This window comes from Dermacentor albipictus, chromosome 2, assembly GCF_038994185.2.
Source record: "Dermacentor albipictus isolate Rhodes 1998 colony chromosome 2, USDA_Dalb.pri_finalv2, whole genome shotgun sequence".
Lineage (NCBI taxonomy): Eukaryota > Metazoa > Arthropoda > Arachnida > Ixodida > Ixodidae > Dermacentor > Dermacentor albipictus.
In genome coordinates, this window is record NC_091822.1 from 83,153,434 (window position 1) to 83,180,313 (window position 26,880).

General features: G+C 42.6%; 1 long non-coding RNA gene across 1 annotated transcript; it reads right to left on the reverse strand.

Moving 5' to 3' along the window:
- Nucleotides 1–422: 422 nt before the first annotated feature.
- On the reverse strand, nt 423–24,690 carry LOC135895843 (uncharacterized). Its single transcript, XR_010562494.2, has 3 exons — nt 22,903–24,690; nt 9,168–9,241; nt 423–1,000 (listed from the first exon to the last, which is right to left on the reverse strand). It is a non-coding gene; the product is annotated as an uncharacterized lncRNA (long non-coding RNA).
- Between the last annotated feature and the right edge of the window lie 2,190 nt (nt 24,691–26,880).

Below are 26,880 nucleotides of genomic sequence, written 5' to 3' on the forward strand. Positions count from 1 at the left end.
ATTGCTTGCATCAAGGCGATGAGAAAAGTGGCCGACACATCAAGATGGGAAGAAACTGCAATATGCAAATATAGGAGAATACCCGAAAATTAATGGCGTGATGGCAATAAACTTTGGACACGCACAACGACACAAACACACACACACACACACACACACACACACACACACACACACACACACACACACACACACACACACACACACACACACACACACACACACACACACACACACACACACACACACATGTCCTTTGAAGACGTAACGCATAAGTTTAGGAAGTCCACGTACAAGCATCATTGCGACGCTAGCTGTACCACCTTAGTTGCAGGGTGATTTCTACAAAACTGTTTGGTTCATGGACACGCATGCTGTAAGAAAAGCGTAAGATCCTAATGTGTTTCGCTGTCCCTATTAGGTAAGAAGTTCAACATGTGTGCCTCAAGATGAGCAGTAACTTTGCTGACGCAAAATCGCCGCATGAGTGTTTGGAAACTGTTTCCACCGTTGGCTACGCCGTGTGTTACGGTGCTGTTGTTAGCAAGCGAAGTTTCAGCGCTGCGTGCCCATGTGGGGTGAACTGCATCGTAATTTGCCACAGTTGCTCCTGGGATTAAAAAATGCATGAGGACACGCATTTCGTACCTATTTGCAGTACATCTGTGAACATTCCTCTACATTTTGGAGGCAGTGGGCTATTAAAACAAACAAAGCCACAATGCAAGCAATGTCAATTTATTTCGAAACCATTCCCTTCAGTGACTTGAAACCACACCGCTTCAGTTGGCGAAATACTGTTGGTTTGCGTGGAAGTAGCTGCGTATCTGAAGACGCCGCTAGCCATCGCAGCGACTGGATTGGCCACCGCAGCGAGCTGACTCGCTGGAAATCGCAACGCTGTCCTGGCGAGCCTCGGCAGCTCGTTGTTCGCTGCGGTCCTCGCCGCAACCGCATCTTCCTGACTCGGAGCGGCACCGACCGTCGCAGGCTGACGTGCCTGGTCGAGGAAGAAATGAATAAATTTCTATCTTGAGACGTGAAATTCATTAGGAATACGATTAAGTCATTGGAGGCCATAACGATGAAAGGGAATAAAAAGTAAGGCGGCGTTTTTTTTCTGCTTTCATTCACTCATTCAACCCACCTGTATGCCTAGTGTTCACCTGTAAATGTGGCTCAGCGGCCAGGCCGTTCTCCTGCTGAGCGCGATGTTACGGCTTTGATTGTCGGCTACCGTGGATATGGTATGGTGTGGGCCAAGTTGCTTGACAGCAAGCACGGCAGCAGGATTCACGTGTGCTCACGGAATATGCGTATCTTTTACGCAGGCATTTGCTGACACCTTATCCTGCAATCCGACTCTGCTGGCTTCGCCACCGTTTTGGACTTCATCGCCGTGGATGGGAAACTTTGTTTCCTACGTTAGCATCACCTTTCAAGCTACGGCAATTTGATTGCGACACTGCCCCTTCTGCCCCACTGGCTCGTCATCTGTGCTGACCCTACAAAAGCACCAAGCGCACCGCCGGCTTTTCACTTGGCAGCAAGGGCAGCTGCAGGCTTCACGTGTGCTCACGAACTCTGCGCATCTTTTACGTAGGCATTTGCTGATACCTTAACTGCAATCCGGCTCTGCTGGCTTCGCTACCGTTTCGGACTGCATCACCGTGGATGGGAAAACTTCGTCTCCTACCTTAGCATCATCGTTCAAGCTACGGCACTTTGACTGCGGCACTGGCCATTCTGCCCCACTGGCTCGTCATCTATGCGGACCCTACAAAAGCACCGAGCGCACTGTCTGCTCTTTCACTTGGCAGCAAGGGCGGCAGCAGGCTTCATGTCTGCTGACGATCTGTGCGCATCTTTTACGCAGGTTGGGAATCAGTTCACTTCTTGATTTTCCCTGTTCTTGCCGCTGCTGTCATTGCTGCCATTTGTATCAATTTGTGTTTTTGGTATAGCTATTTGTTTTAAGGATGTCGAAGGAAATCAGATTACTTTTTGATGAGCTGAAGCGTGAACTTAGCGCGGAGTTCAATGATTGCAAAGACACAATCGAACGAAACTTTCGCAAGGAACTAAGGGATACTAAAGCTTTTTTGGCTACAGCAAACAAGGAGTATGAACAAATTAGGAATCAAAACCAAGCCCTGACAGCTTCAAATTATGAATGAAAGGCACAGTGGTCTGATCTCACACGGCAGGTAAATGTTTATGAGAACAGGATACTTCGGGCTGAGCAGTAGTCCCGGAAGGCAAATGTCGAAATCAAAGGCATTCCGTACGAGTCCTCCGAAGACCTATTTGAAATGGTCATAAAAATTGGAAAAAAGGTGGCCGTTCCGCTTGCTGCGATTGATATCGGACGAGCGCACACAGTTCCAAGGGCACACAACCCAAGCAAAAAACAAAAATGTGGTTGTGCAGTTCCAGCATAGACAAAGGCGGGATAGCTTTTTGAGGAATGCGCTCAGTAAGCTTGAAGTGCTCTGATCTCGACATTGACTCTTGGTCAGCGGTGTTCGTAAATGAACATCTGTGCCCAGAATTGAAACGACTTCTTGGTCAAGCGATGGTACGCAAGCGCGAGACAGGTTGGAAGCATGTCCGGGTGCGTGATGAAAAAATCTTTGCGTGGCAGACTGATAACGCACCAAAAATCACAACTGGAAACAATGATGATGTAAACAAAATGACCAGTTCTTCCTGAAATCGGCGCAGAGAAAGAGGCGGTTTGTGCTGTGGGCACAAATATTACGGCACTGCTGCAAAAGGAAACATCGGTGGTTTATTTCATGTTTATTTTCTGTTGCCAAGTAGGTCAAGTACCGCGCATGCTCATGAAATTGCATCACTGCTGGTTCATGAAATCTTTGCTTTACCATGTAAAAACAGCAGTTCCGCATATAAATTGTTTGGGAAAACTCGTTTTACGTATTCCTATATTCGTACGATGCACAAGGACTCGTGGTGTTGTAGCCTGCTTTGGTTACAATTTTTCATTTGTGCAGCCTATCCTGTTCGTGGTTGTAAAATTTGTAGCATTGCCATTTGTTGGGCGTGTTGGTAAATTGAAAGCATATTTAGTGCCAGCAAACAAGGACGGAAGGGACACGACAGCGCATTGTGTTGTCGTCTCCCTTCCGTCCTTGTTTGCTGGCGCTAAATATGCTTTGTAAAATTTGTTCGACCAGGAGAGTTGTCGCTGCCTTTGTCGTTGAACTCTTGTTAGAACGCAAACTTTATTTCGCAAAAAATTCGGATATTACAATACACGATTTCCTGTTGAACTTTCAGAAACTAGGAATAGGAATAGGAAAATAGGAAAAAGTGGAGCAATGTGATTCGCCTCTAACTTTTCTTCATCTTAATATACAGTCAGCGCGTGGCAAACAAGATGAATTATGTATGTTTCTTAGTGATTTCGGCTTTTCTTTTTCTGTAATTATGTTTACAGGAACGTGGTTTTCGGCAAATGATGACATGTATCAAGAAGGTCATAACGGAGTCTTCTTGAACAGACCGCTTAGAAGAGGTGGAGGCGTATGTGTGCTTATTAAACAAGGCATAAATTATGAACTGCTTGAGGACCCATCTCCATGTACGTCAGATATTGTGGTAATATGTTTGAAATGCGGAAAGTTTCTTTTCGCTGTTGTGTACCGTCCACGTGACGGTAATTTAAATGTTTTTTTTTCAGCAGCTAGACGTGATATTCTCTTATGTTAATATGCATCCGTACAATTTAGTTTTAGATGGTGACCTAAACATTGACATGATGTCTAATATATAAAAACAGGCGGAATTTTCCATGCTTCTTAACTGGTATTTGTTGTCAAATGTTGTACTGGAACCAAATCGCATTTCAGCAACTAGCGTCACGTTATTGGACATTTTTATTACAAATTTACCATGTGAAAGCGACTTTTCTGGGACAATTAACGTTCCATTTAGTGATCATTTGCCAATATATCTAGTTACTGATAAGTGCCATATTGAATCAAAGCCAACCTGTAAATTTTGGTGCCAGAATATAACTTAAAACTCGCTTTCGCAGTTTCGAGACGAAATCTCCAGAACTAGTCGGGAAGCAGTGCTCTCGTGTTCATCAGCAAACGCAGCATATGACAATTTTATGGAGATGATTTCCTGTACCTACAAGCGATACTTTCCCTACAAAGAAATAAAGAAGTCGAAACGTTCACAAAAACCACGGGTCACAAAGAAGCTGTTAAAAACGATTAATAAGAAAAATAGCATGCATCAACTATACTTGAAAAACCGCGATCCGGACACATTGGATTCGTTTTGGAAGTGTAGGAATAATTTACCTAAACTTATGAAAATAGCCAAACGCAGTTATTATTCTTGCATGTTTGAATGTGTTGCAGGGGTTAAGCGAGATGTGGAGCAAATTAAATTCAATTACCAAATTACATAAAGATAATTTTACTGTAGAAGAGATAGCTGAAGGGGATCGAACATACGTGATGTTTCGTTTGCATCTCATTCAGCGATGCCTGACGTAGCTTTAACTGAGCCAGGTATACTGAACCTGCTCTTGAGCATTGACACAAAAAAACGCCCTGCCCCAACAATATTTCCAATACGTTTCTAAAACAATTTGCTGCCCAACTAGCACCGTTCTTACACAGGATTTTCCGGCGTCGCTTCAAGAAGCTGCATTACGTTCAACTGGCTCGTCGCAAAAGTAATCCCGATTCTAAAAGGTGGCAATAGTTTGCACATAGACACATACCGACCGACTTCTTTACCAAGCTGCTGTTGCAAATTAATGGAGCACCTTATCAACAAATCCATTATTAGTTACTTTGAAAACGATAACCTGATATACCTTAAACAGCATGTCTTCAGGAAGGGCCTTTCTACAGTCACACAACTATTGGAAATTTCGCATGACTTTGCAGAGATAATTAATTCAGGACTACAAGGAGACGCCATATTCGTCGATTTCTCCAAAGCCATCGATCGCGTGCGTCACTGTGAATTAATCGAAAACCTTAAACTTGTTGGCATTGGATCTAACACTGTTGCGTGGATAGCATCTTACCACGCACTCAGATCACAATATTTATCGGTAAACAATAATGACTCAGAGAGCCTTGAAGTTCTTTCTGTGGACCCCTGTGTGAGCCACAGGGGTCCGTACTGCGGCCATTTCTCTTTCTTGTGTATGTCAACGACATTCCATCATGTGTTGAGCCTAACGTAACCGTACGTCTCTTTGCAGATGATTGTGTTGTCTACACAAGTGTTCAGTCCGTGGATGATCAAATTAAACTAAACACCTAGCTAAACAGCATTGCGAATTGGTGTGATAGGTGGGGAATGAATTTCAACACCAGTAAAATAGCATGCATCACTTTTATACATAAAAAGGTGTCTGACATGTTCCCTTACAACATAACAGGCGCAGCTATAATAAGATCAGATACTGTAAAATATTTGGGTGTGCCATTCTCGAGCTCGCTCAAATGGGACCCTCACATTGATATCACATGTGGAGAGGAATTAAGGCAGCTCAATTTCTTACGTCGGAAATCGGCAACAGCACCATCCCATGTCCAATTGCGTAGAAAACCCTCTTTCAGCCAATACTTGAATATGCCAGTATTGTATGGTCCCTGCAGCAGTCTTACCTCTTGATAAACTTGATAGAATACAGCGCATGGCACTCCGTTTCATTTATTCCAGATACTCGCCGTACGACAGCGTCACTGCTTTACATGAACAAGCAAATATCCCGACTCTAATATCAGGATGGCGTATCGCTGCCATGAAGTTCCTTTTCCTTCTTTATAAAGGACAACTAAATAAAGTTAAAACAAATCGCATTAGGCAACCCTTCCAGCATTCGGAAAGAACAAATCATCGTAAGTACATCGGACAGCTTTCTGCGCGTTGCAACACGTTTAAATATTCATTTTTTACATCTGCAATTGAAGCCTGGAACTGTCTGCCGGAACCTATTGCACATGTTGACTCCATCAAACGATTTGCAAGCAAGATGCGTGCACTTTTTAGGGTTACGTCTGTTTCCGATTATTCACTGCTTCGGTGCAACGTTGCGTTGCGCAACTGTGTTTTGGCCGTGTCCCACCACATCTAAATTGTTCGTAGCTCTTACCTCTTCCCTCTGTGATCTGCCTTGTACTGTTTGCTATGGTCTGTCGTTTTGTTTGCATGTTTTATCTTTGAATTGTAAGATATACCCTTTCCATTGCTTTCTTCTGTTTTGACCAAAAATGTCTTGTTGTTTCGATTGTGACCCACTCCTGTATGAGCCTGTAAAATGCTTACAGTAAATAAGTAAGTAAATAAAAAATGCAGGTGCAAAGCATTGGCTGAGCAATTTAATAATCACCTTACTTCATTGGCATACAGCATCAGTGACACTACTGCAGTACATTACATGCCCGCACAAGTAGTTTCCTCGGTTTATCTTTACCCAAGAGATGAGTACGAGGTTATGTGTCTTTTAAAAAAACTAAACAAAAGTAAATCTGAAGATATTGATTGTATGAAGAACGCTCCAATCTGTTTTCTTGTAGACATATTAGTCGTCCATTTAACGTACATTTAAAACTTTATTTTAGCCACAGGTATTCGCCCAAAATGTACGAAGCATGCAAACGTTACAGTACTCTTTAAGGGAGGAGACCAAAATGATTTGAAAAGCTATAGGCCCATATCCGTTCTACCATTGTTTTCAAAGCTTATAGAAAAAAACTAACATTTATAAGATTGTTGAATTTCTTTGCAAAACGCTCGGTAATTAAGCCGGCTGAGTACGGTTTTAGGTCAGGGCTGTCGACAGAGGTAGGATTGCTACGAGAAAAGGAAATTATATTCGGCACTACAAAGGACAGGAAACTTACACTAGGTATATCTGTTGACTTGTCTAAAGCCTTTGACCAGATAAATCATAATACTCTTTACAAAAAGTACCCTCATACGGCATTCGAGGCACTGCACTGAATTTATTTACCAGTTATTTGCGCAATAGGCTACAGTGTGTAACCATAAACACAGAACAATCATCTTTGCAAAAAGTAACTCAAGGTGTATCTCAAGGCAGTATACTGGAGCCCCAACGTTTTATTACGTCAAGGACATCAGTAACATAAACCAGATAATCCAATACGTCATATATGCGCATGACACTTCCTTGTTTTTCACAGGTGTGGACGTAAATGACCTTATTTCAGTAGTAAATGCAGCACTACGTGACTTGTAGGCATGGTCGACCATAAACTCCCTACAAATCAACTGCTCAAAAACCACAGCCATTTTGTTTCAATCGAAGAGAACAACGCACACAGCTACCTCAAAGCTATACCTGAAGGATTCCGCGATTGATTTTTCTTCTACAGTTAAAGCATTCGGAATAATTTTTCATGAGCGTGTGTTATAGGATTACCATAGTGAAATGGTAAGAAAAAAGCTCAGTATGGCACTAGGCATGCTTAGGAGATGTCAATCATTTTTACCAACTACTCATGTGTTAACTACCTATAATACGCTTTTTTGTTCACAGGTACGCTAGGGTCTTTCGGTTTCGGGCACTGGCACCGTGCAATGTAAGCAAAAATCACTCGTGCTTCAAAAAAATTATATTGCGGAATATAATAAGCGTTCTTCGTCCTATTTTAATAAATTCTAAGTGTTAATATTTCATAACATGTATGAATATTGTTTATTAGTGTCTTTGAAAACTGAATTTAACAAATGAAATAATAATCTTACCTCCATAGCATGCTTAGAGCGCCGCACCTCGTCTCCACCTACTAGATAGAGTGATTATTGGAAGGTCCCTCAATGCTGAATAAACTGTGGTTTCGAAATGCTGAAACATTCACTCCCCCACATACTGAACAAAGTCAATTTTTTGTTAGAGCAATTGCACCTTCTTTTGCGGCAGGATGTGTCCAATCTTTTTTTGTTGACACGATGTATTCCTTGTTAGTAAGATCTTGATGAGGGCTAGTTGGTTCATACTTAGAACTGAGGTTTTCCTTGTGTCCTCGTCTTTTTCGCGCTGTTTCACCTCATTTCTATTCCTTGTTGTTTTCTCGGTGCAAAAAATGCGGCATAAAATGCTGCATTTCTTTTTTACGATATTTCAATTACCTTTCTCTTCTATAGGAGTGCAAATCTTTTTACATTTACGTTTTTTATAATTGTATTCCTTACTGTGCCAATCTCACCATATGTTTATGTGCCTATTCACTTGTTTTCATGACTATGAAGGCTCTCATTTTTCTGCCTCGTATTGCTGGGATGTGGAACCAGTCAAGCTGCGTTTATATCGCAGTTTTTTTCCCGCATTCCACACCACACATTGTATCTTTGCCTCACGTATGAATATGTAAACATTGAAACACTGTGGTGAAATAAACTGCAACTCCATCAACGCATGTATACTCAGAGTTTGCAAACCGGTTAAGAACAATGGAGTACTCGACTATGGCTTGTTTCATACCACTAGAATTGTTTTTGCACGTTATGTACTCCGAATGGTTACTGCATCTAATGGTTACTGAAATTTTAAGCAAATCTAATGCTGCATTAAGGAATGGGAAATATTTCATACAAGTCGCAATAAAAAAGGAAGTAACCTGCAAATTTCTGGTGTATTTTACGTGGAATCGAGCATATGGAATAAAAAAGCATGAATTATAAATTGCAGAAAGGTTTTATTAGCTTCCACCTGCGCGAAGACCACACCACTGTGCCGTTCTAAAGACAGGTAGTCAAAAACAAGACAAACATGCCTTCTTTGAAATAATGGTCTAATAGTATCACGATGTGTGCTCTGGGAAGCGGCTGCAAGGCGAAAACAGCCAGTAGGGTCACCGTGATCGGACATGATTAGGGACGATGGCCATGTCTGGCGTCACCAGAACCTTTCTCATAGGTCGCAATTGGGATCATGACGACGTCAAGACAATATCAACATGCTGATACCTTTCTCAATGAACAACGGTACTACGTGCCGAAAGAACATCATTGCTACAGGCACCAGTAAGGGCTAAGGGATGCAAAAACAGTAATAATTTACAAAGTTGTATTATCAGTTGGACTTGCAATAGAGGGGGGAGCTGCAATAGAATATGAGGTAATGATGTGCTATTTGTACAAACCTGCAACAAGTAGACCGTAAACAGTCAGTACTGCAAGGATCACCTTGGCATTCATTTTTGGCTTGATGTGACACCTGTGAAAAATAAGTAGGTTTTTTATTTCTGCGAAAATTCTTTTATCCCGAGTTTTTCCTGTGTTTCAAGACTTGAACAATTAACATGACAGTCGTATTCGATATTGCAAAACCATAACCAAATTTGTCGAAAACGAATTCCGCTAATTCAAGCCGTTGTATAAGTAACGTCTATTGCCCGTTCTTAAAGGACACATTTTAAGTGTTTCAACTACACCTTTCATCTCGTAGTTACATTTTGTTCTGATACTATACTATGAGACATCTGCACATAACGATCATTTACCGCTTTCGAGCTGTGCAACAAGTAGTTGACGCTAAAGATACGATTAAGGCACAGACAATACACGTTCAGACAAATCAGTTCTTATGTAACCAATTTCATGCAAAATAGGAACAGGCTGGCACAGTTCAATTTTTCCGTACAATGGTTAAGCATTACACGTGGTTCTTGAAGAGCCTGTTTACAATTTGAAGAGCTTGAATAAGCATTTACTATTTTTCTACGATGATGTCATTTGATCGACACATGGTAGATAATTTGGCATTGGATGTTTTTAGGTGGTGGCACATATTGATGCTTGCGGAAAATAGGGTACGTGGTTGATAACGGCTGGAGAACGTTTTGGAGTGCTTGAATGTGTATTGTACAACAAATATTTCAATTAACCTGACCTAAACACAGCCTATACGTCACCCAAACTCCGTTCCCTACGTTCAACAATTGTAACCCATTGTTAAATTTATCACATCGAGCGCACGGGTGATATTTACCACAGATTCGTATAAACTTCAAGCCAAGGCTAAACAAGCTTTCAGGAGTCGCCCGCAAATCCCACAATTATTCAGACAACTTTAAGATTTCGCCAAGTATAAACTGTAACCTGCTCTCGTTACAACGAAACGAGAACTAGGAACTACATACATTTATATAAGGACACTAGAAAACATGGCTTTTAACAATCTTGTGAATGGCCTGGTAAAAGCAATCTTCTACAAATGCTCTAATTACCTAACATGCACCTGCAAACTCAGTTTCGCTGCCAGGTTTACTTTACCCACTAGGGAGACCCTCCAGGCTTCGCATAGGACCTATAGACGAAAGTCCCAACTTCAGGCTACCTGTTAGATGCCAAACACCGAATTTTCATCCGAGCTTAAACTCGATGCATCCCTTACTTCTCTCAGGGACCGGAAAACTTGTGCACAACCTCTTAGGCCGCCTCTAGTGGCACGAACAATTTGCCAGCAAAAACACAGTGAAAAGGTTGGTAGCATTACAAAATGCAGCTCCTCGTCGGCATTGATCAACAGTGTCCCTGTGAATGTGAAGTTTTGGTACTTCATGCATTCAAGAGGTTTTCAAAGAAGACAAGAATACCTGTCGCCTGACTTTGCTTGGTAACATGTTGTATCTAGGCAAAAAAAAAAACAATACTCAATTTACGTGAGAAACGAAGCAGACACTCACCGTCTGTAAATTTCAAAACTCGTTGTCAAATCGCCGATCAACTCTGCCGTGCGAACTTCTTTTATGCGAGTTGTTCAGGAAAAACGGGAATGTAAGAATACACAAGTGGGAACCACACGGAATGAATTATCCAATAAGAGAGCGCCGCTTGCGCAACAAAGGCAACAAACAAAAAAAAACTGGCTTCCTCCTCGACCATTGGCCGCACAACCTGAACAAATGAGTGACACGTCAGGTAAGCGACGCTGGGTGGCCAAAGGGAGGGTCCTTTGCCAAGGAAGGCCACGTGCGGCGGCTCGAGTAATCAGGATACACATTTTTTTTTATAATGAGAGGAAGTGGAAAGACAAAAACACGTGGTGCGACATTTGAACGTTTAGGCAATTGAACCCAGGACAGATTTTTTTAACTTGTATGTGGGCAGGAAGAGCCCTATAATCTTCTGTGAATAAATATGTCGACTGCGTTGAACGTCCGGTGAGCGGATCATTCCGTGGACAACGAAAACATTGCTGAGCCTTCGTATACTAAAGCGCTTTCTGTGGGCGCTGATAAATTTCTATCTGAATACTTTGTGAATTTGAACCAAACGAAAGTCGCTAATTTGGTATCCACAACATTCTTCTGTGCATCATATGCACGTAACTTTGTTCTGTTTCTCGTGCTTGCACTAATACCGGTGGCGCTATTCTTGTGAAGTTTTGCTACTGAGAATAGTCTTGAATACATCATGCACCTAGACGTAGAAAAGCTTTCCTTCTAGTGTTTTGGTCATGCAGACATATTGTGTCTTCATCGCCTTAGATTTTTGAGCAGCCTAGAGCACTAACTTGGTGGGCCTTTTAGCCGGTTGCTCCGGAGCGCTCCTTGCCGCCACTTTAGGCTAAGTGCCGATAACAGGACCATGAGAAGTGCATGATGAGCCTCCCATTCACTGTTGTTTCAGCGCAAGGTTATCGGTTCAATGCATCATAAGGCCACCAGGCACTTCTAGCCGAAGGGAAGAGGGACTTCTTGACTTCAGGTGATTTCTCAATGGGACCCATTTTACTTCAGCTCATACTACCTCATCAAAAAAATAGTTAGCTTTACATGCCACAACCACGATCTTATTACCGGGGAAACCGTAATTAGGGATCTTATAATTTTTTCCCACCTGGAATTTTTTACCGTGCACGTAATGTGCGGTAGATGGACATTTTTGCATTCACCCCCTTATGGGGCGGCACTGCCTTGATTTCACCCTGCGAACGTGTGCTTTGCAGCCCAACACAATAGTAAGTAATGCGTGCGTCTAAATGTCGTACAAAAATTTCTCACGTGACCTGATCCTGGGTACCTAGAGACAGGATGGTTTAGGGTCCTTTGAGAAGGCGCGATGGTGGCGCCATGTTATGCCGTGGCGCATGTGGCGCCTTGAATCTCCGGCTCAGACCAACCGCTGGTCGTAAGATGTCTTCGCAGTGAATTCAGTATTTGTTGGCGAAAAGTCGTGCAGTATTAATGGTGTGACATGCTAGCTTTTCGTCTAGGTGAACTCTTGTGGTGCGAGACCTGTATTTCTGAAGAATTCAGTGGTTCTGACGATCGAAGTATTCAAGTGGCGTAGCGCCTCAGCAACGCAATTTGCGAACCGGCGCTCTGCAGCAGCGTCGCCGTGTTCGCCCCTTTTCGGCAGCGTCATCACATCGCGCATGCACCTTTACTTGATGGACGTCGTATGCGAAGGTATAGTACGTGTTGTTCGCCATGACTTACGTTACGTAAGTAATATAATGCTTAAGGTGGTGTTTGCTCACAACTGTTTTCGCGTTCTTCAGAATGGGCAGCGCATATTTTCAATCGTGTTCAGTGCTAGTGCGCTATCCGTGACTTCATGTGATTTGCTTTTAGCGTGGGTTTTACGACAATTATCGCGTGGCGCTGTGAACGTAACGGAGCTTCAGTGACATCCCATGGTCTGCGAGAATTCCGCGAACTAAAATGAAGACTAGATGTTTAATATTATTGGTACTAAGGGCATGATAAACACAGGTAGCTGGAGCTGAATACCGTGCTCTGTGATATTCAGCTGCATCTCTGCCCATTTTTCGCGCTCTTAGTTTTAGCATTGGGACGCAGGCTTCGCTGCAAAGTTGGGACGAATTAATGTGTATTTGCGTCTGCAATAACTTTACCGCTACACACTTGTGCAATTCGATGAAACAAACGATGAAACAAAGATATTGTGGTGACGGGATGTATGGAAGCCCTAGTTCCAGCTTTGGTGTCCGTGACCCTGGAAATACAGCCCCGCCCACTTTACTATAATTTTAGGTGCTCTTGAGCTCTCTATTTGCCGGTATTTTTATTTGCACATGCTGCATGGTCCCACCGCAAAACAAACGTGTAGTGAGGTGAAGCTTATTAAAGTTGCCAAATGTTTTGACAGTGTCAGACCAACAGTTTTACAAAGACATGGGCATTACAACAGCCCAGACCTTCACTTCAACAATTTTATTAGGACTGTCAAACTTATCTTACAGCAGAGAAAAACAATGTAAACGCCTCATGGGTCGATTAGCAAGTAATATTGGAAAGCACTAGTCTAGTGGCCAAGGGTGTGGTGAAGTGCTTTAAACACCCAACCGACACGCCTTAAAGCTTGAAACTTTCTAGCATATTGTAGCAGGTTGATCATACTTACTGCGAAATTGGTTGCTTTACAGTTATAATAATAGTATTGGGTAAGAGGATGCAAGCGACTGGTGTGCTGCTTGGATATGACGTAATAGTTCTGCAGAAACCCGCAAGGTCGAAAGAAGTAATTAATAAAGGGAAAATAAGACATCCACCCGTTCGTAGCAAAGGCTACAAAGGAAAGCTATACGGGTTCCTCGAAAGAAAAGCCTCGCAGTTGAAGAAGACCAGGAGTGGGCCGTCCAGCGGGCCAGGGCCATTGCCGAGGATCTCGGAAGATTTTGCTTGGGTGATGGCGCCTCACAGCCTAGCCCCGGGTACAAACAGCAGTACCCGTTCGACAAATAAAGTTGATTCATATCCTATCTTATCCATTTCATCACTGGGAGATACAGCGCCCACAAACAAATACGAGTCGCACTTATTTTACTTCTCTAAAGGAGATTACTGACTTGCATTGGCAAGTGTTCACTCCAACAAACACCGCATGAAGCAAGCTGGTTGCGCATATTTCACCAGCAACTGCATCAATGTTTCGCATTATGAGTGAAACTGCAATTTTCTTTATGCCACAGCTTGCCCAATTTTGTGTTTTGCAGTAGAATGTTATTACTGCTATTAAGGCACTTAAATACTTGTGAATAGCAGTAGAAAACAAAATAAAACTAAGAAAGCAGTGGCTTTTTGTGCGTAGGCTATGCACACACATTGTGCTCTTATGGTCATTTTTTTCCTATGTGCTAAAACTAACCATAGGAAACCATTCTAAACAAGAAAAGCTTATACCCAATTGTTGCGCAAAGTCCGACAACAACTAAACCAGAGGCAACCTTGGTGAGCAAAGTATACTTATTTCGTGGCATGTTACGGGGCCCTGGAATTGGGCTTTCTCTCCTTCCTTTCCAGCTGTGTAGGTTCATTAAGAAGTGATGAGACAGTTTGACAATTTGAATCACTGAAAGACTTAGCGAAACGTTTTTTGCGTTATTTTTTCTTGGTTTCAGCCCGTGCACATTACATTTTAAGGAGTGTTTTCCGGGTTTCTTGCTTTTTTATGGGCAGAGCATGTTACCATTTTTAACACCATGCCAAGTATTTGGTGCCAAAGAGTGTTCTTGGATGGAGTCTTGCCCTTTGATTCTGTACAATATGATGCCGTTTTTTTATGTCCAAGGCCGTGTTTCATTTGAGTGTGGTAGCATTTGCTAAGTTTTGCTACTGTCACTCAAGCTTGAAAGATAGCTACCCACTGCTGGTGACAGGAGACGTGACATTTCTTTCTATGAAAGGAGGTATCTCACTCATCCTGTGCACTGGATGTCTTTGTCTTTTTGAATTACAATTTGCTGGCTATATTTGCTCTTTTTATGCATTTCAGATTAGGAATGGCTATCATAATTGACATGATATAGATATATTGCCCACAATGTGGATGATATATAGGTGCAATATATGGCCACCATAAATATAGTAAATAGAAATTAATAATTCAAGAATATGGCCTGTGCATGGCGGTGCAGCCATGAATTGTGGCTATAAGGTACCAGCGCTGCAGGTAGCGCTGCTTGTGCAGAATATATTTCAACTCAACTACTTTCAAACATGAATGTTTTATCTGCATTTGTATAGCTCCAGTTCCTGTGACCAACACACATCTGGTGGAAGAGTGGCTTCCACCTGCGGCTGGGCCCAATGAATAGCCAAATTTCTGTCCGTTTGCTTGTTATTAGCACATTAGTAAAGGCAGTCGTTGTTATAGAAGCCTCTTTGCCCAGTTTAGAGGCCGCTGCGGGGTGTCAGGATCTCGTACACATCTTCAGCTTTGGAGAGGACACAGCCTCTCGTACATAGTTTGTCACAGGCCATGTCTTTGGGGCAAGTTGAGTTTGCTCCCTTGCAAAAGGAGAACCAAGATTGTTGGATATGAAGTAAACCGCCTGTACACGCAATAGCCTTCTTCATGTTGTGTGACATATGTGGTTATAGCAACCCTTGCTTTATGCACTTCTTGTCCGGTAGCAGTCTTGTTTTGAAACATTCAGGATAGCTTTCAGCAAGCTGGACAGGAATAACGCTGAAAAAACCAGCATATCCCTTTGCATCCAGAATTGCCGCACTTGTCATGCGAAGCTTCATACAGTATGATGAGGGTGTAAATAAATGAGGGTGTTCCTCAAGGCCTTGTAGCACATGTCATTAGTTTGGAGCAACATGAGGTACAGCCCTTTTTTGATCGCATGCTATAGATTTAGCAGGTGTGGCCATGGTTGAAGTGCAGCGCAAGGTCAAGAAATATCTATGAGCAGCACCCTGGTAAAGGAGACTCTGGGAGAACTACTGAGAAGCCTGCTGAACTTCCGGTTGACCCAGTGGCTGGCTTCATCAGGCAAAGGGTGGTAAAGAGAAGGAAGTCATCAACACATCAGAAGGTTTTTACATATAGTCATTATGCTAAGGTTCTCTGGCATGTCTCTTTTATAGCACGCCAACAAGTCAGTGCGCAGGCTATGCACGACCAACTACATATGCTTTTTGCTCGGACAAATTACTGCTCATTGTAACTAACGAGGATGAAGTGGACAAAAAAAAAAACAGCAGCTGCAATAATCTGGTTTCACTGGTATCAACAGTTTTTTGGAAGTGTGCATCGCCATACTCCCCAGTGCCTTCTTGGGTGACATCAGCGACGACCAGCTTGAGGCAAGGGGTAATAGACGTCTTTACAAACTAAAAATGCATCCATGCATGGGGGGCATATTGCGTCCAAAAAGTAGGCACTTTACAAGGGCACTGGAGAAGGAACAGATTTTTGACAGTGGACAAAGACAAGCCTCTCTGCGACTAAACATCCAGCACTACTGCCATGTAACAACCTCTTCAACAATCCCTGCCAAAGAGGAAATCATGTTTGTGTACCCATAAAGAGGGGAGACACGCAAAGCCACTTCAGCAATGCTGCCAGCTTCAAAAGGCCCACTTTGCACATCCTGAATACTTCCTTCTTACGACTTTGCTGGGTGCAAGCATTCTTCTGTCCAAAAGTTGTCATTGAGAGCACTGTTAGTTTGGTGGTAATACAATTCAGAAGCAATTGCAACAAACCTCCCTTCCTAGTTGTTCTGGAGGTTCACTGTGTTTATGAAGCGACACCATGAGACAAGTAAGGTCAATGGATGCCTTCAAGCCCTTGTCGTTTACCACACTCTTCTGTTAGTAACAACCATGAGGCCTGAAACCAACAAGCTCAAGTTCAGCACTCGCAGGAAAGAATAAAACACCATTTAACACAGTATTGCTGCAGCCCACCCCGTTCTATTTTGTCTGGTCATGCTACAATTTTTTATTATAGATCGGCAGGAACGTCTCCTGTGCACAGCTTACTGCAGAGAGCATAGGTGATGTTCCCAATCAGTGTCCGATTTTCATGTACACTATGTGCTGGCTCAAAGAGGCTGGAAACACTGCAATCGAAGCTTCAAGTAGAAAAGGTGCTTGGAAGAAAAAAAAAAGCTGTGGTGCAACCATCTTGGCAACATCTTGTCCCCTTAATAAAAATTGTGCGTCCATATCAGCTTGAGCTCTTCAGTTTAAAGCACCAGTGCACTGATGAACAACGAATCAGATCACAAAGAGCTTGTGCAGTCCCGCCAAAAGCATGGGCATGAATCCGCATTGCGCTCCTGCACTGAAGGTGAATAATGCGTTCCATAATTGCGAAGGTGCTTTAGTAAGCTTCCCTGCAATATGAATTTCTAATGTAGAAAAAATTGTCAATGAAGCTTACCACGAGCACAGATGCACTCGCAAATTATATCACAATTGAAAATAATGAGCACAGTGTAAACGTACCTGCCCTTCCCATTCTTAGTATGCTTTATTGCACAATGCTTATTTACACCCCTGTATTGCAGTGTCTAGCTACAAAAGAAACGTTGCCTAATTGGGCTTTTGAGGATTGCCTTAAACACAAGGTTTCACGGCGAAGCCTAAGCAAGGTATTGCGGTGAAGCATCCTAAAATTTGAAAGGGGCCACTGTCACTGGTCAAAATAGGAGTTCTTTAATTATACACTCGCGCACCCGCCGCCTCTGACGTCGCCTAATTGGTCATACTATGCTGGGTTATAGCGGCCCCCTCCCACTTTTTTGTATGCTTTACCGCGTAACGAAATGTACTGCGGTGAAGAAGCAGTGCATTTATATTCAGTGAATAAACAAATGGCTTTTACAACAGTAGAGAAAGAGCGTCGCAACAAAAGGTAGCTAAATAACACAGGTCGTGTAGCCCACTTATCAGTCGTAAAAGGTATTATGGGTAATTCAAAATTTCCGACACACATAAATACATTTATATGTTTACGTTCGTACTCCTTATGTAATATGATTGCCAGAACTTCCACAAAAGAAAGTAAGTTACAACACAGAAACGCAAAGAACACAGACATATGCCTCGTTTTCAACTCGGTCATCATGCAAATTACATATAGCATGGAAAAAACATGAACATGTTGTGTGTTAGCATCGTAAACTTCATACTAGGCAAGTAGCCCACCACTACCCCGCGGGAGCCGCTAATGAGACCAAAACGGGTGCACATATCTGCGAACGCGTAGATGGAGCCCCTAAGCAACTCTGCTCCTCCACCACTTCCACTGCACGTCTGCGCCACTCGTTCCAAGCACGCCACATCAAACACACATTCAGCGCACACAGTGGATGGTTTACGCAGTCGCAGTTACATGACTTCTAGCGAGCAGCACATCCCGCAATGACCGTTAAGCAAAGTCGGACACGGCGATGCCACATCGCGGTTCGCTGAACTACGCTGCCTAGGTTCTAGGCTACTAGGCCACTACGACATTTCACTTGTCACCACCGCCGGGTTCTCAAGCAAGTACGGGTCACACAACGCAGATGCTGTGCTGCCAGAGCTCAGCGAGGCCAAAGCCGCACTGGCACGCCACCACTACTCAAGGCTTTCTGCCAAGTAATACAGATCCTACAACCAACCGAAGCACAAGCACATAAGCAACGCTGAACAATGCGTTGTCCACGCGGGCCAGCGAACGATCACACCATGGATCCCTCCGAGAACGAACACGCCACGGCGTCGGTCGGCACCACCATCGCGCCTTCTGAAAAATTCCTAAACGATCCTGCCCCGAGGCAACTAGGAACAGGTCACATGAGGAATTTTTATACACTTAGACGCACGTGTAACTAATCCACCCAAACCCGGTGGGTTTCTCATTAGCAGCGTTTCGCCGCATTTCAAGAGAAGTAGCCGAGAGCTGGGCACATGAATCGTCAGTCGACTAAGATAAGACTGGTTACGATGACAATATCAAATCAAATCAAGTTTATTTCAATATACAACAGATGCTGAGGACCATGGACAAAAAGCCAGCAAGGCTTGACGTGGTCCATGACCCCGTTTTACAGGCAGCAACAAATGCAACAAAGGATTAGCATGGTTAAATACAATAGTAATTGGAAAAATAGGATTTCCACACTAATAATTACGAAACATTAATCATGATAACTATGATTAAGTGTAACGAAAACACAGAAAAGTACGAAAACAACAGCTATTCATGAAATACATCACAAATACACAAGATATAATAAAACAAATGCAGCACTATGTACATCGTTATTACGACACAATATATAACATTATTTAATACAGTAACATATACAGAAGGATTCGATACGCACAATGAGAATAAAATGTTTATACAAGAATTGAGCCTGTTAAAAGAAGATTCATACGTCTATGTACATATTCGCATCTAGATATATGTTTATCGTAGCTAAGAAGTAAGCATTACTTTATGTTTGCCTTGTTTAAATGGTAGGGTAGTCGAAAACGTAACATTTGATAAGTATAATTTGTTCTAGGCCTTGGTAGATCCCATATTTCAGAACTCCTTGTACTGACCGCCTTATGTTTTACTATTAAGTTGGAAATACGTTTTAGGGTGTCGTTGTTTCTTTTAATACTGGTCATATAATTTCGTAGTAACATATATTCATAAATGTTAGGCATTGACAGCAAATTAAGCTTTTCAAATAGAGGACTAGTATGTGTTAAGTAAGGTACATCGAGTATACAACGTAGAGCCTTTTTCTGTATTCTATGCAGTGCATTGATATTAGACAGCGTTGTAGTGCCCCAGACTAGATGGCAATAGTTTATATGGGGTAATAACAGTGATTTGTACAAAATAAGTTTAATACTTTCTGGAAGAAAAAAACGCAACCTGCATAGTATTCCAGTCACTCGAGACAGCTTACCAATTACCAGTTCCACGTGGGCATTCCACGACAAATGTTGCTCAAATATAACTCCAAGACACTTAATAGAAGGAACAATAGGTAAAATAGAGTTGTTAAGCTGTAAGATGGTACCAGTGTCAATATTTCGATTTTTCGGCCTAAAAAGCACAGCCTTTGTTTTATTAACATTTATTGTTAGCGAGTTCGCCATACTCCAAGATGATAATTTTGACAGCACCTCGTTGGCTTTGATTATGAGATCTTCAGCATTTTTCTCGGTCACAAGAATTGTAATGTCGTCTGCATATGCAATAAATTTTACGTCTTTGTCAATAGTCACTAGATCATTAATATAGATACAAAAAAACAAGGGGCCCAAAATGCTGCCCTGTGGTACTCCTGCGATAAGTGGTTTCAAATCCGACGCGTAACTGTTTATAACTACGTGTTGCATGCGGTGTTGGAGATATGATTTTATTAACTTCAAAAAAACGCCTCGGAAACCATAATAATTAAATTTTTTTAGTAGGGTAGCATGATTAATGCAGTCGAACACCTTTGAGTAGTCGACAAAAATACCCAATGTACATAGCTGACGTTCGAAAGAATCTAGTATAATTTCCTTTTGTGTTAGAAGGGCAGTTTCAGTAGATTGACCTTTCGTAAATCCAAATTGCATGTTTGTTATTAATTTATGCTTAGTTGTAAAGGATGTAATGCGACTGTGAATTAATTTTTCCAGAGGTTTTGAAAAAATTGGCAAGATGGATATTGGTCTATAGTTAGTTAAATCGTTTTTATCACCGCCCTTGTGTAACACTAACTTTAGCAACTTGGAGGCGTTTTGGGAAAGTACCATCTGACAAAACAAGGTTATAAATGTGTGTCAACGCCGGAGTGATGGCATCTAGAACGAACTTAGCAGGCCCAATTTCAAAACCATCGGCATCGCAACATTTACTATTTCTGATAGATAAGAAAGTGTCGATTATTTCTGTATCTGTCGTAGGAGTCAAAAATGCAGATTGGCTGTTTCTTCTAGTTAGATATTGCGAACAATTTGGATCGTGAGAACTCTTCGCTAAATTGGTAAAATACTTGTTGAAAGATTCGGCTAGTTCCTTTTCTGATATTGCATTGCCATTAATTGTAATTTCTCTAATAGTCTCACTACAACTGCTTCGTCCAAGAAGTGTGCTAATACGCTTCCAAACAATGTCTGTCTTTTTCATAACGTCAACATTAAATAAGTTTTGTAGGTACATCCTTTTCTCGCGACGCAGAAGACTGTTTACTTTATTCCTTTGGACCCTAAATTGACGCAAGGTTTCTTCCGACCGCGCTGAAATAAAGTTATAAAATAAGATATTTTTTGTGCGTATTTCTTTTAAACACTGTTTCGTAACCCATGGCTTTCTACATTTACGCGCAGGTTTCAATACCTTGTACCGGAAACATTTCTCGTAAGCAGATTTAAACTTTTCATGAAAATACTCGTAAGCTGTCTCGGGGTCTGTAATAAGCAGTAGAAGTGACCAGTCAACGCGCAATATTTCATTGCGAAAATTGTTTAAACTACGTGCATTAATGTCCCGTACAGTCAAAGGAATGTCGTTCGTGGTTCCACTAGATGTGTTGTGTTTAAAAAACAAAAAAATTGGGAGGTGATCGCTGATGTGAGTGCCTACAACACCGGATAAAATATTTGTATCGTCAATATTCGTTTTGAAGACGTCAATTAGCGTACTTGAGTCAGCCGAAATATGAGTGGGAGAGTTTACTACATTTGCGAAACCATTAGATTCAAGCGTCCTACAAAATTCATCACGCGGTTTAGAAGTCTTCAACAAGTCAATGTTTATGTCACCTGCCATGATAAGCTTGAAACATTTATCGTTAATCCAGCTAAGGTACTCTTCTATAAAGGACAGAAATCTTGATATGTTTGTACCTGGAGGTCTGTATACCACACAATATACATTATCATTGCATTTAATTGAAATCACTTCATAATCAATAGTAACAAAGGAAAACGACTCAATCAGTTCGCACTGCAGGGTGTTTTTTACCATCAACATAACACCTCCTCCTCTTCGAGAGGGTCTATTTACAAAGAATGATTTATAACCGGGCAACCTAAGCACATCTATTTCATTTTTATACCAGGTTTCGCTTATCATGAGCACATCTGGGGTGAAACCAAACGAGGCAGTGAGAGCAACAATTTGATCTTCCTTATTTCTGGCTGATTGTGCGTTAATATGAATGAAAGATAATGAATTCTTGTTTTTTGCATATAAGTTGCCTATTTCGCAAGGTGAGTGAAAAGTAGGAAAAGAGGTGTTAGTAGGTATGACGTCGTTGAAAGAAAACATCCTTTTACTAGTCGATCTTATCAAGATCCGAGATGCAAGCTATACGCATTGCTCGGGAAGACTCAGTTTTTCTCGCGAAAACTTTGCCGTCTCTTGTCCATGCAAAACGCCAATTTTTTTCTTTCTTTTTCGCAATCGTCATGCCCAGCAGCTTCTTTAGTTCGAAACATAAATGCTCGTTTATGTATACTGGGGCAGACTGTGCGAAACCAATATCAGCTGTTGAAAATCTTTTCTTTCTAGCCTTTTCCAAAACTGCATCGCGTTTCGATCTGCTGTAAAACTGTACAAGAATGTGTGGCTGCGATGAGCCTTTCGTTGGAATCCTGTGGCATACTTCAACATCGTCCTGTGTAATTGATTCAGCGACAGCATGGCCAATGTTTTGCAAAATCCCCGGGAGATTTTCATCTTGCGAAACTGGAATACCTTTGATTTCTAGGTTTTTGTTTCTTGAGTATTGTTCTAGTTGTACCATTCTTAGTTCATTCGCTTTCGCCTGCTCTTTAAGGAGTGCACACTCAGACAGAAGACAAGCATTCTGAACCTTAATATCTGCGTTTTCCTTTTGGATGGCTATCATGCTAGCTTTCATTTCTTCGAAACATTGGTTAATCAGTTCCATGCTAGCTTTTACGTCTCTGTTTTCCTTTCTAAATTCCCGTTCCAGAGAAGCGCGCATGTCCCGAATTTCCTGCTTCATTTCTTTCAACATTTTTAACATTTCAGGATCAGGTGTCATGCTCGGAATAAGAGAAATATGGTGACAGAAAACAAGAACAACAAGTCAAGATATGGCAGCGGCAACAGCAGTATTTACAGAAGTCATAAAAAGTAGGTACTGATGCGATTTCTAACCTGTAAGGACCAAAATACGACACGCAAGCGTGAGCCGTGTGTCTCCAATGCTGCCGCCGCTGCCAGTGAAGCTTCAAGGTGCCAGCATCCCCTTTTATCCGGAGCTGTTCGTAGTGGGCGTCACGGCTGCTGTCGATCGTAGATCACGATGTCCGATGGGAAGATGTGCGCAGTCGCGCGGCTTTGGTCAACGCAGAATTGTTGTCATCTCGATTGTAGGCATCTGTAAGGACCAAAATACGACACGCAAGCGTGCGCCGTGTGTCTCCAATGCTGCCGCCGCTGCCAGTGAAGCTTCAAGGTGCCAGCATCCCCTTTTATCCGGAGCTGTTCGTAGTGGGCGTCACGGCTGCTGTCGATCGTAGATCACGATGTCCGATGGGAAGACGTGCGCAGTCGCGCGGCTTTGGTCAACGCAGAATTGTTGTCATCTCGATTGTAGGCATCTGTAAGGACCAAAATACGACACGCAAGCGTGAGCCGTGTGTCTCCAATGCTGCCGCCGCTGCCAGTCTACCCAAGCATTTTCAGCGAAGACCAGCAGCTTCTTCAACTATTGTGCTTGTCCCCGTCCTAAGTTTGTGCTAGGACAGCCAGAGATCTGTGAAGCATGTCCTTCCATTACTTTTGTCAGCATTAACTATCAGATCATGGTTGTTCAGAAGGGAAGCGTGAACACGGGAAGCATGGCTTCCGCATAGCGCATTCTCTAGTGGCGGCGGTGCCGCAGGCGAAGTAGCGCATGCAGAATATGTCCGAAGTTCACGCCAGTACCGCAGAAAGGAGCGCTCAGGAGGAGCATTTCGCAGCCGGAACTGGCAAGCTAACCGCGCCTGTAGCAACATCGTTACCACCACCATATTTCAAAGTGCCCTAATGGCTTTGTTTACATTCCAAGTAGGTTTTTATGGAAACGGCTTAAAAAGTAGTTCTTCTTAATTGTTATATTCAAGTAAGACTAGCACGTGCCTGTGTTTCCTTGGAAAACGGGTGAGTGTGTTGTAATACCATTAGGGATTCGAAGTCGGAAATATGGCCTATTTCACAAAGTCCATAAGAAAACAGCGCAAACTATATATGTAGTGTAAACAAAACGAGATCACTTTGTCAGTTTATACCAGGACCATTTACACGCCCCATTGCCCGAAAACTTGTTCTCTACAGTAGTCCGTGCACAACAACCTCTGATGAGAGACACACCCTTGTCAACGCACTTGCGGTGCTTGCAGGCTATCGCTTGGCGACATCCTCATGAGCTCCAGCCCAGAAGGAAAGAAGTAATTGATTATGAACTTTGCGAAATTCGGGCAAAATTTAGCTGCCGCTAATTGTTAATGTATGCGATACCATTCTTTCAAGTTTGAAAGGCCTAGATGTTTCATGTATGTACAATGGTGCCTCATAGAACGCACATGGCGGAATCTATGGGAAGCAATGTTTTTGTGAATCAGTTGTTTAAACGTTATAATACTGTTCGTCTTTCGTGCGACCGCATTCAGCACAGAGATAGTGGGCCCAGCATAACATGACAGCGGCCACTGCACTATACCACAAGGATTGATGCACTTGCGAGTTTTTCTTCAGAGAAATGTGCAAAGTTTGTCAAGTCCGCCTATAATGCTATCGGATTAAGTAAAAATACATATTAGCTTTATTCACGCTAATATCAAAAGAAAATGGGGGTAAAAGAATGAACAATAACTGTTCGGCTTCTCCATTTTGGGACGGCTACTGGATTTACTGGGGTTGGTCCCAAAGGACCAACTTGGGATCAACAAGAGGACTTTATATACACCCGCCGTGGTTGCTCCGTGATTATGGTGTTGGGCTGCTGAGCGCGAGGCCACGGGATCGAATCCCGGCCCCGGCGGCCGCATTTCGATGGGAGCGAAATGCGAAAATACCCGTGTACTTAGATTTAGGTGCACGTTAAAGAACCCCAGATGGTTGGAACTTCCGGAATCCTCCAATACGGCGTGCCTCGGAATCAGAAAGTAGTTTTGGCACGTAAAACCCCATAGTTTAAGAGGACTTTGCAGCGCATTTTATTTTGCGCATGGTCGAGGCCTGTTCTTGCGGTTGGCGTAGGCGTTACCGTCGTAGTGCTGTCCTGCTATAGATGGTCCATGCGTCGCTCGCTCTCGGAGGGTTGGATGGTCACCAGAAGTATTCGGTGCATTTTTCCGGTAAAATGACAAAGCGAGGTTAGCGGGCTACACCCACACTCCGGCCAATCGGCTCGGTTGCGGAACCAAGACAGCGTTCCAGATTCCGCTACTTCTCTGTGCGTTGAGCGCGCGTATAGTATAAGCACCCTAACGTTTATGCTGAGCTGTCGCCTCTATGCTGGGATCTGATCGAAAGGGACCATAAACGTCATAGTAGCAATGTATAATATTTGTCTAGGTGCTGTATAACGCCGATGAATTTTTTGCTATTGTTTACAATGCTTTGACACCGTCTTACAATGTGGCGATACCATAAATTCTCTGACACATACTCCGATATGTGCTAAATGTTTATCGAGGTGTGTTTAATTTCTATCGAGATGTGTTGAATGTTCAATAAGTTGGGGTACACGTGGAAATGAAACTGTTGTTCCAGAATGCAACATCACTTTCAGACGTTTGGAAAGTCGTAATTTTGTCCGTTTTTGAACACTTGCCATGTGGCGTGTATTGTCGCTTCTGCGTTGTTCAGTGTTGCGGGTAACGAAGAAACGATTGGAAGCTCCGTTGTCATCCTTCTCTCACCATCGCTGCTCCATTTCGATTTTCGCAACGCTTAGTGTAGTCTTGTACGAACTATGCCCAAGGAGAGTATTCTCATTGCGATGCCACGCATACAAGCAGCCAGTGTTGCGTCAGTTCGATGGGAAAACTTGGTTAAGTGGTTAGAAGGCTTGGCCGGCAGCTGAAGAGCATCGAGCTTTGAATCTACAGGGAGCAAAGAGTTTTGTATCACTAACAAGAAAGTGTTTTATATTTGGATTACTGATGACAAACTCAGCGATGCGTTGATGCGTTAGTCCTGCCTACAAGGAAAATCACCATTAAGGAATGCGCAAATTCAACCCTCTTTCTGAAGTCTGTGCCAACGAATATTTTAGTGAAGTTGTAAATAAATGCTTTAGAACTAACACCGATGCATAAAGATTTTTTAAATTTCAGGCTATCCAACGTGTAATAGCGTAAAATGTTTTCTTAATCAGCATATAGGCTCCACATTTATAGCATGTACATTGCATGTATATGAACTACATCGATCAAAAGCTACGCCTCAATAAAAACTTCAAGTCAAATGAATGCAGTGTGAGACATATGCGCTCGCGGGAAGCTGGTGATGTCAGATGTAACGCGATGTTACATTTACGTATTCTGTACTTCTTGTGTCACAGTAGAACGTACCCATTCTGGAGGATTGCTGGAGAACGGGATCACTGCCAGGGGCACCTACGAAGCGAATAAATCAACAGAAATAAAGAAACTAAAATACCCAATAAGGTAATCCACCGTCTCATAAGCAAAACTGTGTACTTCAGAGGTGCCTGTGAGTTTACTTTGTGTATTTAGGTAATAAGTAGGGAAGTATACTTTTAGTTACGTGGGACAGAGGCGCTTATATGTCATTGGTAAACCAAACTTGTGTCGTTTCGTGCGCTAGCCCTTTCATTCGGAGGGGACGCACAACATTTCTATAGATATCCACAAGTGCATCCGCCGACATAGCGACTGACCGAACAGCACCCAGCAGCGAGGTATGTTTGTGTCTCTTCCTTGGTACTTTGTGGTTGCATTTGTTTGCGCTGTTACAATTTTTATGTCAAGTGAGGTAGGCGCGACAAATCAGCGAAATGAGGCAAAGTAAGCTTAGCTTTCGAACGAGTTCACCTGTGCTCTCATCGCCCAGACAACAGACAGCGATAGCCTCTCAGTGCACGTTTTCTTCTGATATAGAGCGCCCGTCAGGCCAAGGACC